The sequence below is a fragment of the Bolinopsis microptera genome, chromosome 10 (genome assembly GCF_026151205.1).
Source record: "Bolinopsis microptera isolate Bmic1 chromosome 10, MBARI_Bmic_1.0, whole genome shotgun sequence".
Classification (NCBI taxonomy): Eukaryota; Metazoa; Ctenophora; class Tentaculata; order Lobata; family Bolinopsidae; genus Bolinopsis; species Bolinopsis microptera.
The window spans coordinates 13,305,641-13,321,448 of record NC_087081.1 but is presented as its reverse complement, the minus strand read 5'-3'; the positions used below and the strand labels follow the sequence as shown (position 1 = coordinate 13,321,448).

General features: G+C 41.3%; 1 protein-coding gene across 1 annotated transcript in view; it reads right to left on the bottom strand.

Annotated features, from left to right (window-relative positions):
* LOC134821645 (interaptin-like) overlaps positions 1 to 15,808 on the bottom strand; it is a 42,979-nt gene that overhangs the window by 3,654 nt on the left and 23,517 nt on the right. The gene's annotated exons all lie outside the window — the stretch shown is intronic.

Here is a 15,808-nt window from a genome sequence, read left to right as displayed (position 1 = left end):
AAGCCCCAATCCCCATGTAGTTAGATAAGGATTTATCATATTATAAACAGCTCCGGGATAGAACAATCAGTCGGGATAGAATAATCGATTCTGATCATCCCGCTTTTTTTCCCGCTTATAAAGGCTAAGCGTCGGGTATTATCGCCCCGGGCACTCAACAGGCATGAGCCAATTGGTATTATTGTTTTATATACACAAAATAGATTAGAGTACAAAACATAATAGCTAGTAGTAGTACATTTTTTCAAACTTATGTATACATATAAATGTTGCCCTATACCATGTGGAAACATATACAACATCATAACAATAACATGGTATGTTGATTGTCAAGAGTGGTGGGATGATGATTAATCACTCTACACTCGACTGTCACGTGACTTTTTTAACCCGTTCTCTAGCTGCCAGCTGGCCCTGAACGATTATCGAAACCTTAACGGTAACCCTCTTATCTGATCACAATCATAACCCTAACCCGATTCTTAACAAACTCATATGCTGAAACCCTAACCCTAACGATAAATTGGTAATCGTACTGTAGTGCGACACGTACTCTTGTGCGAAGTACGACAAAAACACCCTCTGTCGCACTAGTACTACAGTACGTGTCGCACTTCGATCCAGGTAGCGTACTCTAGTGCGACAAAATATCCTGACTTATTTAATATTTCCAAGTTCAGGTCACATCCTATCCAGATCCTTTTTATGGACCATTAACAATGATGATTAAGGAATACAAGGAATACAAGGAATACAAATTTAAAATCTTGAGCTACAATAGTAACTGTTAAGATAATAACAATATCATAAGATTTGAATTTATTATATTAATATAACTTAAACTAAAGTAAAAATAAAGATTTTGACAAAAAATATTTTGTTTACAGTCGCCTTTGTAATGCTGTAATGCTTGAGCCAGGCCACTTTGCACTCGTTGTTGCGCGAAAAGAAACAAAAGCGCTGGTACAGTGATTTTCAGTGTTCATGTACTGGCCAGAGAGTCGATGAATTTCTTGTGGTTGTTAAAACACATAGTGGCAAATCTAGCAACGACTCTCGTGAGGTGGACTTGACTTTCGTTCGTGATTAATTCAATGATTTCACTGTTGTTGCTGATGAATTTGAGGACGTTTGCTCCAGGGATGACAGTGTGGACAGAATAAGATGTCGCAGATGGTTTGATTGGATTTGATATGAGTGGCTGGATCTTGTCTAGGACTTTTCGCCTCGATGCAGCGTTAAGATCACAATGGTTAAGGAAATGATCTTCATTCTCAATAATACCAGAACCTAAGACTATATTGCACCAGGAGCATATTTGCTTATCACGAGGAGTTTGATTATATCGGTCAAGTTCAATTTCGAGTCGATGTGCACTGATCCGCAGTCTTGTGATATTAGCACGGTCTGCATATTTAATGACACTGTCTAGGTAATACTCTTTGTTAAATTTGGATTTTAGGTCACGATAGAATTCTAATTTCCGAGAAGTGTTGATACAGGACCCCCAATATTCTCTAAAGTTTTAGTAATGACGTGTGGTGTCATGTGAATATTTTACTCCCGATGGGTTGTGTTGATTGCGGAGGAATTCGTTTTTTGAAACCGTTGTGAATAAGAAAGTCCTCTTTTGGTGGTTTTGCGATACTCGGGTTTCTTTCGAAAATTAAAGTTGGAGTGATTGTTTTTGAGTGTGCGGTAGGCTGTGACATGATCGGTAGAGAAACAAGGGTCTAGCGCGAGAACAGGCTCCAAACCCCTGTACTAGTCCAATTTCATGTTCATCTGTTCTTTGAAAGCTAAGGAGACAAGGGAGTTATCTTTGAGATTTTTCAAGCGTTGGCTAAGTGATTCGTCGGGTCGGTTCACGTCACCTATTTCGAAGTGATCTTGCGAATACGATTCGTCGGTTCACATCACGTGTTTCGAAGTGATCCACTGATCATAATTCCTTCGGGTTAGTTCAAGCCACGTATGCAGTGTGTGGATCCACTGGGTAACTTGTAAGCAGCATATGATCCTCATTCCTATCACACGCACCGTAGGGCCTATCGTGATATAATGGATCGCTTAAAGGTTCCACCAGGATCTGGTAGTCCTCATAATTTTGCGGCCTCTATGTATCGTCATCTCGCTCAACTCTTTAAGAATCTTGTGAATTTGGCATGTGAAAATTTGCAGCCTTCCAGACATTGATCAAGATCGGGTGACACAGGTCTGACCAGGCCAGAACCCAATTGATCGGGTCTGAGGTCACGTGATTATGAGCCTGAGGTCACGTGACTATGACGTCACCAGAGGTTTTTGTCCGTTTCCCGCTCATTGGACCAGGTGAGCTTGCATGCTTGTGAATGTGGGTGTAAATACAGTCACATTCAATGTACTGTAGTTTATACCTAATTACCTCCTAGATAGAAACCGAATATTTTCTGGCAGAAAGCTAGAAATTTACCAAAATATCGACGTTGTTATAAACTTATTTTGATACCATTCCTGACCTAAAATTGCACGAGAAATCGATTAAACTTGGTTTCAGAACTCAACAAAGCTTTCTTATGCCTTTAAATCAATGTTTTATCGATACAATCAACATTATGATCCTATCGATTAATTAGTAACAGGTAACAGAGCTATCAAAATACATGTTTAAATCGTCTTCAGCTAGTTTGCTAGTTTAAACATGATATAGTTGCATTTATTAGCAATTTGTGTCCAATTGAACACATGAAATGAACATGAAATACATGGTATGCAGCGGGTATAAATAGGAATAATGATGTGTGTCGGGGTGTATGCAAGGTGCAATAAATAATTTAATGTCGACGATGATGACGATACATAGAGGCCGCACAATTATGAGGAATACCAGATCCTGGTGGAAGTGTGGAACCTAAGCGATCCATGATATCATGACAGGCCCTATATTTACAATTTAGTTTTACATTGAGTCATGATTTAGAATTACTAGAAAAACTGCGTGTTTTGATCTAGAAACACATTTTCACATTCATATTACAGAAACGTCAACTGAGGTGATGAAGATGACTTGGATGTCACTTTATGTGGATTGCACTCCAATTTCGAGTATTGGCGAAGTTCGACTACTACATTTGTAGTTCATCCCGGGCGAAGTGACTCTGATTCCAGTGGCACCATGAATCTAGCTGACTATTTATGCGTGGCTGATGTGGTTCATACGAAAACATTTGCTTTACCAATCCTGTTGATATGAGCTATAAACTTTTTCAAGTACTCGTGTCGCATTTTCTAAATATAACATGAAATAGCTGTAAAACATGGCGAAGTTCCCCCATTTTACGGTACTGTACGGCATAATTGCACTTATTGGCATGGTGCGTACTGTGAAAAATAGCCACTGAGAGATTCGGAGTCAGCTCAACAGTGTACAATTCATCATTGAAAGCTGGGCGAAACACTTTGCTCAGGGATTACCCAACCCAAACAATGGTGAAATTAAATGGAGTAAGCCCGCGCAACAGTGTACAACGATCCATCATTGATAGCTGGGTGTAATAAACATCTGCCCCCTTCATCACAATAGACTACATGTATAACTTGGTATCAACATAATGGATTCGTTGGGCATTATCGGAATTAGGCATTTAAGCTCAGGCAGTCAGGTCATGTATAATAATTCACAAGATGACCACCTTATCGGACCTTATTTGGACGGACATTACTTGAACGGACATAATTATGAACGGACATTAATACTTTAATATGAACGCTAAAAGGCAATCAAAACCATAAAAAATCCGAATTTTTTCATCTTTTTTTGAAGTTTTTATAATTTTAGCAAATAATTTTTAAATCCATTTTTCATACAGTAAGCTTATCTGCGCTGTGCAGATAAGGTACGAAGGTACCTACAAGACTATATTAGATACCGTCGGTCACATACCTAGGGAGATAACCCGGTTTGTCTTCTACTTTATCGAGATGGGTGGTATGGTAGAAGGTGTCGATCTTGGCAGCTCTCACCTCATAACAATTTCGGCATGGAGAACCAGCAATGGGGCGGCTGCTGGTGGGGTTGGTATTGTCTTGGACAAAACGACAGTATTCAACTCATTGATTAGTGTATACTCACATGACAGGAGGACGATGGTAGCCAACTTTGCAGGGAACCCAGTCACAACTGTTATTGTGACTTATAGCCCGATGCAGACTGTCGATGAAGCTACTATGACAGTCTTGGTGGTGCCATAGATCAGATACCAGCACACAACTTACTATTCGTTGTAGGAGACCTCAATGCGCATGTCTCATCATCAGGAAACTGGACATCCTTCCACAAGGGTCCAGCAAACCGAAATGGTAGACTGCTAGAGGATATGCTGTTGGAGCGACAGCTAGAAATCACAAACACCAGATTTCAGAAGCGAAGAGGTAAACTCTGGACATATCTCTCAGATATGCGTCAAAGTAAATCTCAAATCGACTTCATCATTTGCCGGAAGAAATGGCGGAACTCCGTCAAGAAATCCGAAGCATATGGTAGTTTCCACAGTATTGGCTCGGATCACAGAGTAGTCGTAGCAAGGGTAAAGCTTAGTCTACGGATAAGCAAGACGGAGAAGAGGGCTCCGGTTCTGGACTGGTCTAAACTTAAAACTGATATCGCTCTACAAGAGCATCAGTGTGTGTAATCAGTGTAGCTTGTGTTGCAAATATCGAGCTCTCTTATCTTTTGTAAATTTGCAATAAGTTCAGTTTGCTGCTACCGCGTAGTTTACCTTTGCGTGTGTACTTGTACATTACTATACAAGTACACTATGGCGGATGACCCAACTTTGACCCGATCCCAAGAGTTGATTAAGGAGTTCAACTATGATCAACAGGAAGATGTGGAAGGCTGTGTTGCACGCTGGTCTATTCAGTTAGGAAAAGACCTGCATATGGACTACAGAGATATTGATTACGAAAGTCGTGAAAAGATCAAGACTAAGGATAAACAGACTCTGTCTGGCTGGATTGTGAATGCAGTGGACCTTGTTCGTCGGCAAAGTATCTCTTGAAGGAGATCTCTTGAAGTATCTCTTGAAGGAGATGATTTGATTTGAAACTTTTACAAAATAGCAGGTATACAAATGTACAGCAATTCGAACAAACATATAAAATGGGCCGAAATGTATAAATGCTAAAAAGCGTGGGTCAGTGAAACAAGTACAGAGGACAACTTTCAGAACAGGAGTTTTTTGGCCGCCCAAAGTCTCAATAACATCACCTCCACCTAGTAATAAAATTATGAAACGTGAAAAGTGTGAAACAATCAAATAATAATGTATTTATATAATATAATTGTCTCTCAAATACAGATAACGTCCGTAAACTCTTAAAATACTCCTACAAGTACATATTATACTGATCGGTGTCCAAGAAACATGAATTACGTCATCATGGTGCCTTCTTAACCCGGCTACAGACCTTCCCGTTACGGATGTAGTGGTCGAGATGAGTCTGTTCAGCCCTCTTCTTCTTCAGGTCAGTTACCACGTTCTTCCTTGCTGCACGCTCTTCACTGGATCTATTAGGACAGATCCATACATCTTTGTGTGCATCAGCCATCCTCAGTCTCCCTGTTTTCATCAGAATCTGATGAACTGCTGTTGAGCTTGGGACGGTGATCTTGACTGGTCGGATAGCCGTGATACCTGGCCTCTTCCAGCCGACTCTAGTCGCTTCAAAATGAGGTTTCTCCCCGATCTCCTCCAATACTGCGGTTACCAGAGCTGGAAGCTGTTCTCCATCCTCTTCTTTCAGTCCAAACACTATCAGATTCTTGCTCCTGTCCTCCTCTGCAGCCACACTCTTCATTACATTCTTCAGAATTTTACTGTTGCAGACCGCGCCATTTGTGCTGTTCTTTTGTACAGCGGCACTGTAGCTCTTAATCCCTGTCTCCACCGTTGTTTGTACTGTCTCTTCAACTGACGTCTTAAACAACTGTAGTTGTTCGTCCTTCTGCACTAGCAACTGGTCCTGCAACCTGACCATCTTTTCCTTGTCTGCTAGTGCTTCCGTCTTGAGGCACTCAACGATTTCCATCATAGCGCTCATCTGACTACTCTGCCGTCGTACGAGGTCTGCTGCTTGCATAACCCATTCTGCCATATACCTTTTATAGATAGACGGAGACATGAGTATTTCTTGGTCCATATCTCCACGAAGTTCGAAGTTTTCTAATTTCAGTTGTCTTGCCATCGAAGTGAACCATCTATCAGCACAGCCCTCTACATCTTCCTTTTCTTCATAGTTGAAATCCTTGAGTTTCTTCTGAGATCGGGTCAAATGTAAATCATCCTCCGTGGTGTACATTGTATGGTAATGTACAAGTATACACACGCAAAGGCTTACTACGCGGTAGCAGCAAACTGAACTTATCGCAAAGTTACAAAAGATAAGAGAGCTCGATAATTGCAACGTAAGCTACACACACTACACACACTACACACACTACATTACTATACAAGTACACTATGGCGGATGACCCAACTTTGACCCGATCCCAAGAGTTGATTAAGGAGTTCAACTATGATCAACAGGAAGATGTGGAAGGCTGTGTTGCACGCTGGTCTATTCAGTTAGGAAAAGACCTGCATATGGACTACAGAGATATTGATTACGAAAGTCGTGAAAAGATCAAGACTAAGGATAAACAGACTCTGTCTGGCTGGATTGTGAATGCAGTGGACCTTGTTCGTCGGCAAAGTATCTCTTGAAGGAGATCTCTTGAAGTATCTCTTGAAGGAGATCATCGAGTGCTTCAAGACGGAAGCACTAGCAGACAAAGAAAAGGTGATCAGACTGCAGGGCCAGCTGCTGATGCAGAAGGACGAACAACTACAGTTGCTTAATACGTCTGTTGAGGAGACAGTGCAAACAACGGTGGAGTCAGGGATTCAGAACTATAGTGCAGCTGTTCAACAGAACAGTGCATGTGGTACGGTCTGCAACATTAAAATCCTGAAGAAGGTGATGAAGAGTGTCGCTGCAGAGGAGGATAGGAGCAAGAACCTGATCGTGTTTGGGCTGAAAGAAGAGGAGGAAGAACAGCTTCCAGCGCTAGTTACCGCAGTTTTGGAGGAGATCGGGGAGAAACCTCACTTCGAAGCGACTAGAGTCGGTTGGAAGAGGCCAGGTAGTACGGCTATCCGACCAGTCAAGATCACCGTCCCAAGCTCAACAGCGGTTCATCAGATTCTGATGAAAACAGGGAGACTGAGGGAGACGCACAAAGATGTATGGATATGTCCAGACAGATCCAGCGAAGAACGAGCAACAAGGAAGCATCTGGTCACTGACCTGAAGAAGAAGAGGGCTGAACAGACTCATCTCGACCACTACATCCGGTACGGGAAGGTATGTAGCCGTGATAAGAAGTCATCATGAGTTATTCATGTCTCTCGGACACTGATCAGTATATGAAGGAGTGATGATTATTTTAAGAATTTTCGGACGTTATCTGTATTTAAGAGACAACTATATAATTTGAATATTTTATTATTTGATTGTTTCACACTTTTCATATTTCATAATTTTATTACTAGGTGGAGGTGATGTTATTGAGACTTTGGGCGGCCATAAAACTCCTGTTTTGAAAGTTGTCCTCTGTACTTGTTTCACTGACCCACGCTTTATAGCATTTATACATTTCGGCCCATTTTATATGTTTGTTCGATTTGCTGTACATTTGTATATTTGCTATTTTGTAAAAGTTTCAAATCAAATCAAATCAGAGAGGTACACAGTGGAAGTTAAAAACCGCTTTTCCATACTTGAAAAGGATGGTCAGACGGCAACAGAAAGGTACCAATGCTTTATTGATGCGAATAGGACAACTTCTCGACTTTTACTACCTGAAAAGGAGAAAAAGAAAAGATGTAAAATCTCAGCGACTCCAAGTGTTGAGATTGCCAGGCTGAAGCTGAGGGAATGTAGCATAAAATAACACTCAGATGCTACAGAAGACAACCGAATAGCTGTTCAAGAAGGCAAACAGAAGCCAGGCGATGATTATCAAGCAGTCAAAAGAGCAACTGCTGGAGGGGCAGGTCCGGGAACTGGAGGAAGCAAGTTGGCAGGGCAGACATGCTAAAAGCTGGACCATGATCAACAAGATCACGGGTAAAGCTCCATCATATTATACTGGCAAAATCAAGGAAAACTCACCAACGGAAAGGGTTCAGAAATGGAAGGACTATTTTGCTACTCTTCTCGGCTCACCACCGACGGTAGAGAACGCGGAAGAGGATATTAATCCAGTCCACCCACCTCTGAATATCGGAACAGAACCTTTTACGTTGGATGATTACAGGAAAACAAAGTCCAGCATAAAGGAAAGGAAAGCATGGGGTGACGACAACATAGCCCCAGAACTCAGAAGTCTTAAAACGATGCGACCATGATCAAATTGTCTTAGACTTCTGTAACAATGCTCTATTGAAAGGTGAGAAACCAGACCAATGGTCAACTGCCAACATCATACCAATTCCAAAGAAGGGCGACCTTAGCGAACCAATGAACTATTGGGGAATAAGCTTGTCATCCCTAGTTGCCAAGTCTCTAAACAAGATGGTTCTAAACCGGTTGAAGCCAGAAATCGAGACAAGTCTGCGCAGAAACCAGAATAGATTCAGACCAGGAAGGTCAACAACTCAGCAGATATTGGTACTGAGACGTCTTATAGAGGGTGTCAAGAGTTGGAAACTGCCAGCTGTTCTGACATTTATAGACTTTAAGAAGGCTTTCGACAGTGTACATCGTGGGAAAATGCTAAAGATTCTAGAAGCTTACGGCATTCCAGTCAAAATCGTGCAGCTTATACGGCTCATGTACGAGAAGACAATGGCCAAAGTCCTAACTCCAGACGGAGAAACTGAATTGTTCGAGATACTTGCAGGTGTGTTACAGGGTGATACCTTAGCACCTTACCTCTTTGCAATAGTCATCGACTACTGTATGAGGCAAGCCATAGGCGATGATGCGGAGCGGCTTGGACTCACTCTCGAACGTAGAAAAAGCAGAAGAGTGGAGCCCAAGATCATCACCGATGTGGACTTTGCAGATGATATAGCACTTATATCTGAGGACATGGACAAGGCTAACGAGTTCCTGCTCAGAGTAGAATCGGCGGCAGCAAGCGTGGGACTACACATAAACGAAGGCAAGACCAAGGTCATGACACTGAATATGGAGGATCGATCTATAAGCGACATACAAAGTCGATCCGGGGAAGCCATAGAAAATGTAGATGATTTCATCTACTTAGGCTACTGGATTGAGAGCACAGATAGGGAGATAAGGGTTAGAAAGGGAAAAGCGTGGGATGCCCTACATAGACTGAAGGATATCTGGAAATCCAAACTCTCAAAGAGCCTCTAGATTAGATTGTTCATAGCGGCTTGTGAATCAGTACTGCTCTACGGATCACAAACCTGGACACTGACAAAGGCTCAAGAGAAACGTTTGGACGGGACATACACAAAGATGTTGCGTATGGTGCTGGGTATCTCATGGAAGGACAAGGTCAGCAATATAACTTTGTATGGTAGCCTACCAAGGCTTTCAAACAAGTTACGAAGCAGAAGATTAAAAATGGCGGGACACTGCATCCGACATCCTGAGCTACTTGCCAGTGATTTAGTCTTATGGGAACCTACGCACGGTAGAGCACAGCAAGGCCCACCAAGACAAAGCTACATGTCTATGTTACTGAAGGAAGTTGGGACGAACTCTAAAGAGGAACTGCAAACCCTGATGCGGGACAGGGATATATGGAGGGGGTTTTCTGGCGTAGATCGGACTTAGCTCCGACATAGTAGTAGTAGTAGTAGTAAAAGTTATCCAAAAAGAACATCATTGCAAGACTTTTAAAACACCCTGTACAATAACCGAACAAGTTACACTTACAAAAGTTGACAAGAAAGCTAATTTATTGGCTATTGCAACACAATTTAAAACGACCACTGCACTATAACGACTAATACCGTTTTAAAAATTAAGATATGTCAATTTCAGTCTTCGTTTTTACTTCTTTCATGTTTTTACTCGATATTTTTAGATGAAGGCAGTTAAGAAGACGATTCAGATGTACTGGAAATACAAAAATTGTTACTCTACTTCTCGTATGGGTCATTATCGTAATCATCACCCTACATAACTACCAAACAAATACAGAGATCCGGTTCCGAACCACCGACTATCATTTTTATCAACACCAGATACGGCTATGGAATGAAGGTCGTTGTATTGATTCCCCAGATGGTAGACGATTGGAAGTTTACTTTTGTGACCCTGATGTGGAGCAAACTTTTAGCCTGGATAGTGACCACAAGTTGATCTATGAGAGAACTGGTGGGTGTGTTGGTTATTCTAAATCTGAAGAGGGATCTATCACGAATCAACCTCTCCATCTGCAAGAATGTGACCTTAGCGATGGCATTGGTTACTTTGATTTAGTCAATGGTTCCTATATACGGCTCAGGTCATTATGGAACTCGCACTCAGAATCAGTACCACACTTCATCACCCCTTTATTTAGAGTTGATCCAAAATTGGTCAAACTGAGACACCAGAAATTTGTCTGTATCAACGGTCCTGGTATTACCAACTTTGACAAGGATAGATCTCGAGTTATTCTATCAGAGGAGTCGTATTTCCAAGAGGACAGAAAATTACTGAAAAATTCAGCGATAATACCACGCAGCGATGAGTGCTGTGACTTCAAAGCTTGTGAGTTCAACAGACGAATATCTCCGATAGAAACACTGCCTGCGGATCAAATACAAAGGTGTACAAAACCTTGGGAATGTGTAACTCTGGTAGTAAAGACTGACCGTAGGCCCCATTAAGTTGCTCGCTTAGCTCAGTCAGTCAGAGATAGTTATGGTTATGACTTGCCGATAGCTTGCTACGACGACGGGCCAGATAATTACTCTCAAGATATCAGAGATCGGTTAGCTCAGTATCCGTTACTGACGTACGTTGTCAGTGACGTTGAGGATCTGGGAATAGCAGAGGGAAGAAACCAAGCCCTCAAAATGGTTGAAACAAAATATTTCTTTCTTTTAGATGACGACGTGTTGTTTATGAACACAACAGACATGCAAACCATGATCGAAATTTTGGACACGACCGATGCCACACTTGTTGGTGGTCAGCTCGCTGGAAGGACAAATTATGCAGCTTCACTGAAATTTGGATATTTCGGTGGATCCCTCAGAAAATTGGGGTATTTTCCTGGAACTTGTAAGAAACTAAACCATATCGTTCCGAACTTCCACAGTGCTTTAGATGTGAACTTAATTCAAACATTTGGATGGCAAGGACTGAACCGATCCTACAAATCGGGGGATGGGATCCTGAGCTCAAGGTTTTTGAGCACAAAGACGTTTTTATTAGAATGAAAGCAGCAGGTTTCAAACTAGTTACTTGTACGGGAATATATCTTAATCACGACAAACCTAAGATTAAAGGCAGGTTAAGGGCTACGATAAAAAGAGGCACGGAGCCCCGGGGAGGTTCGTGAAGCTAACCTCAGGGAGGTTAAATGTCCACAATGTTTTCAGTTACCATGATGCAGATGTTAACGAGGATGGCAATTTAGTTTTAGTTAACGGACCACCATCAGTTGGTGAAGATCAATGCTGAAAGTGATGCGCTTATTGGGTGGAATGGATTGTAACAGATTGAAACTTACTTTAGTAAGTAAGATTCCACCCAATTTTAGTCACTAACAATATGCAGGTCGTTTGAAAACCAGTGGGTCAGTTCGGTATTGTTTTTTATACAGTTCGTTGAATTCGTATAGAATATAGATAAGAGTTTAAAATAAACAATTTTAAAACAATTTTCTAATTCCGACCGTCATCGTTTTTGTAACAATATTGCCCTTAAGAAATTAAATATATTTTCAAAATAATACATTAGAAAGGCTCCACTGTCCTAACATTGTCTGTGTCCAGACAATGGCAGGAATGAGTTTGACTGATCTAGATGATGCTAAATGTTTTTGCATGTTCATAATATTGTCTTCTTCTTATTTGAGAGTTCCTCCAAGACTTTGTTTCTTTCAAATTAGAAGGGATCTGTGAACTACTTAAAGGAATTTCCTAAGTCCGACAGTCATTGCAACACACATCACCACAACCATAGCTCCCGTGGTATAGCAGTAAGAGTGAAGGTCAAACAGGGACGGTGCAAACATCGAGAAGATGTAGAAAATGTAAAACACGTTATTTACAACTGCGTAACCCAAAGAAGTTCCCTCCCCGAAGATGATGCCAGAGACGGTGTAGAAGGTGATGCTTATCCCACTGTCAGCTAATCCAATCAGAGCACAGATCACGACAACAAAGATGGAGTCAGGTGTTATGTAGGTCTCACCTGATATGTCTATACCAGACGCAGCACCCTTTGGGAAGATCAGTATGGATATAGCCAGCGATGCCAGCAGCATGAGCGACTGCAGGACGATGCAGAAGGTGCTGTTCAACCATTTTGAGAGAAAATTCCAAGATGCTGATCCTATAAGATATGAGGCTCCAATGGTAACTGTAGTCAGAGGAATGAGGCCTCTTTCGTCGGAGATGGAGGCTGCTGCTGTTGGTAAGATTTTGTAAAAGTAACCCCAAATGAACGCCCAGTATACTAAAGGAAGCAAAAGCACCCAGAATTCTAATCGTTGAACCATGATGTTGAACCAATTTTTAGTATACTCAAAAGAATGGTTAAATTTAGAAATATCGAATTCAGAAACAGATTTAGCAGATTCTTTGTCATCAAGGGAAACTTCTTTTACCGTTGGTAAATCTGTTGTTCCGCCATTTTCTGCAGATGCCCTATTCGTCATTATCACATCACCCTCAACTCGGTATATATCATCTTTAATCTCAGACAGACCAACCGCAGCCAGTACAGCTGCAAAGCACGTGGCCCCAACGCACACCCCGTTTACAACGAACCTGTTGGTTTCAGAGATAACAGTGATATTATCAAAGTAGATATAGCCACATAATCCTCCTATCATATCGCCCAGTGACTTTGCAATCCAAAAGTAGGCCATGTTTCGTATTCCCTTGCCCTCTTGTGAGTTATCCGTCACGACCATGGGGCAAATAATCCACAATCCTCCCCAGCCCAGACCAGCCAGGAACCCTCCCAGATAAATGAGATATTGATTCACAACCCAGATCATACTCCAATAGTAGGCAGTAGTGATGATTATGGTAAGGGTTATTGTGATCTTTATTCCAAGGAACCTGTAAACTACAGGGAATATAAAACCCATGATTATTGACCCAATCACCCCCACAATCTCCGAGTAATATCCGACCTGTAGGGCTAAATCTGTACTCTCCGCCAAGGTAATGTTCTGGACTGCAGCTGCAGGGGTCCCAGCCATGACGCAGATCATCATTGTTAAGCTGGCTATCAGGAAATTCTGCGTTCTCGCGTCACAACAGGATATCCTCTTCATTGTTATCGAGTTAACAGTGGTTAAAGTACAGGGTATGTTCTCTTTGTTTGTTGAGTATTATTCGTACATCCGGTTCTGATGTAGGCTAGGGTAGTAAACTTTAAGAATTTATAGGTTCAAGCAAAGTTATCCACAGACAAATTGTGTTATCTGAAGGCAGTTAAATCCCGTTCTACCTGATATTTCGCGCCTACAGTCAGTAGGCTGCACGACGAAGGGGGGCCCCCCGATTATTAGGGGTCAGATCATATGACGTATAATCAGCTCCTATGCTGTCAATTGTGTGTGCACTTATTTCCTTCGCTGCTCCGAAGAGCGAAATAGCTTCACCGAAGATATGCGTCAACGTAATTCAAATGCACGAAACTTAAACAACTTTACTATCAATTTGGTGAGAACCTCGCGAATTAGTCATAATTAAGATTTAAGGATAACCCTGGCCCTGACTTCAAGGAAAGATGAATGTTTTCATTAATTTCTGTACAATTATGACGGTCCATGATAATGGATCTATAATTTAATTTTAATCCTGTGTAATCCTGTGTAATCCTGTTTACTTCTTAATGTACAGCTATGATTTACAGAATTGTCATGTGAACCCTATATCTAGCTCATTTCTGGGTCAATTAAATTCTACTGATGGATCACATTCTGCTGCAACAAGGAGAACGTTCAAGGCTTAGAATATCTCCCCTTTTTCGAAGGAACAATCATTGAAAATGAAGAACACTGCCTCACTGAATGTCCAATGTACCACTCAGCGAGACTCTCACTGTCGGAAAACCTTAAGAGTCTTTTGCTGCTCAAGGAATACGGAGCTATCATGAATTCTGCCCATGTGCAAGAACTGGGCAAATTCCTTTGCAACTGTCACCGCATCAGGAACCCGAAAAAGACGCCAATACTGCCTGTCACCCCATCAGGACTACCAACTCAACAGACATAATACAGATCAACCATCATTATGCAGATTTCACGATCTGTTGTACGAGCATGGAACACTAGTGATTACTGTTTCCAGTACGTTGTGAGTGTGAGTGGGAGGACTGTTTGAGTATGAATGTGTCTTTTGTGGACTCGAATACTGATATCGCAGTTTAGTGATCATTGAAGTTGCCTTTTACTACTTCCTTTTATGTTAAATTATTATTTCAGCAATTATTTCTATTTCGGTTGTTTGTACGGGAGTTAAATTTTAAGTGATTTTGTTTTAAATTTTCATGATTCTTGAAATTCGAATTTTACTTACTCTACATATGTTATTCATTCATGTATAGTCGAGACGATGGTGTTAGTGCCATCTCCGACAACTTTACGTTTAATTCCGTTTAATTCCGTTTAATTCCATCACTAATTATACGTCATTCCCCAATGTTTAGCTTACTTCCATCGGGCATCCCTGGCGGTAGAAGGTAACGTGAACACTCTTTTGCACCACACCTTTCAAGAGCAAAAGCTACTGAATCTAACCTGGTATGATTCGTGGTCAACTATTGCCAAGATGAGTACAGTCTCCAAGCCGCAGTCATCACCCACCCTAGACGCTTGCGAGTACATACATGAGACATTTGTTGACCACTGGAAGAGAGATCTCCTCAACCAGCCCAAAATGTCTTTCTACACAGCGGTTAAATTCGAGTTTGGCGAAGAACCCTATTTACAGCTCCCCTGCCGGCTTAAAAGGGTCAATATTGCTAAACTCCGATCTAGCAGTCACGATCTTAGGATAGAAAAAGGTCGCTACACCAAAGATCAACTCAACACAGCTCTTAAAACGTGTCGCTTCTGCTGCTCCTCAGAAACGGATGTCATACGTTTTTTAGAAGAGCTCCCCTTCTTTGAAACTCCTATTCTAGAAACTGAAGACCACGTCTTAACTGAGTGCCCCTACTACCATCAACTCAGGTCCAACCTCTCTGACAACCTCAAAAGCCTGTTGATGCTAAAAGAATATGGAGCAATAATGAACTCACCCCATATTAAAGAGTTCGGGAAGTACCTTACAGACTCCTCAAATCTACGTAATCCTCCTAAAACGTCCCTTAACCCTCGCCAACAGATGTAGTACTCGAACTTAATTTACTGTATTACCTTAAATTATTATAGGCGATCTTCTTTTATTTTCGTGAAATTGTAAACGGTTAAATTTTACTTTTTTAAATGATTCAGTTTTGATAATTTTATTTATTGATTTATTCATTCTTGTATAGCCAAGACGAGTCCGTTAGTGTTCTCTCTGGTAATTTCATGTTTAATCCTGTTTAATCCTGTTTACGTCACATAACTAATTATACGTCATATGATGTG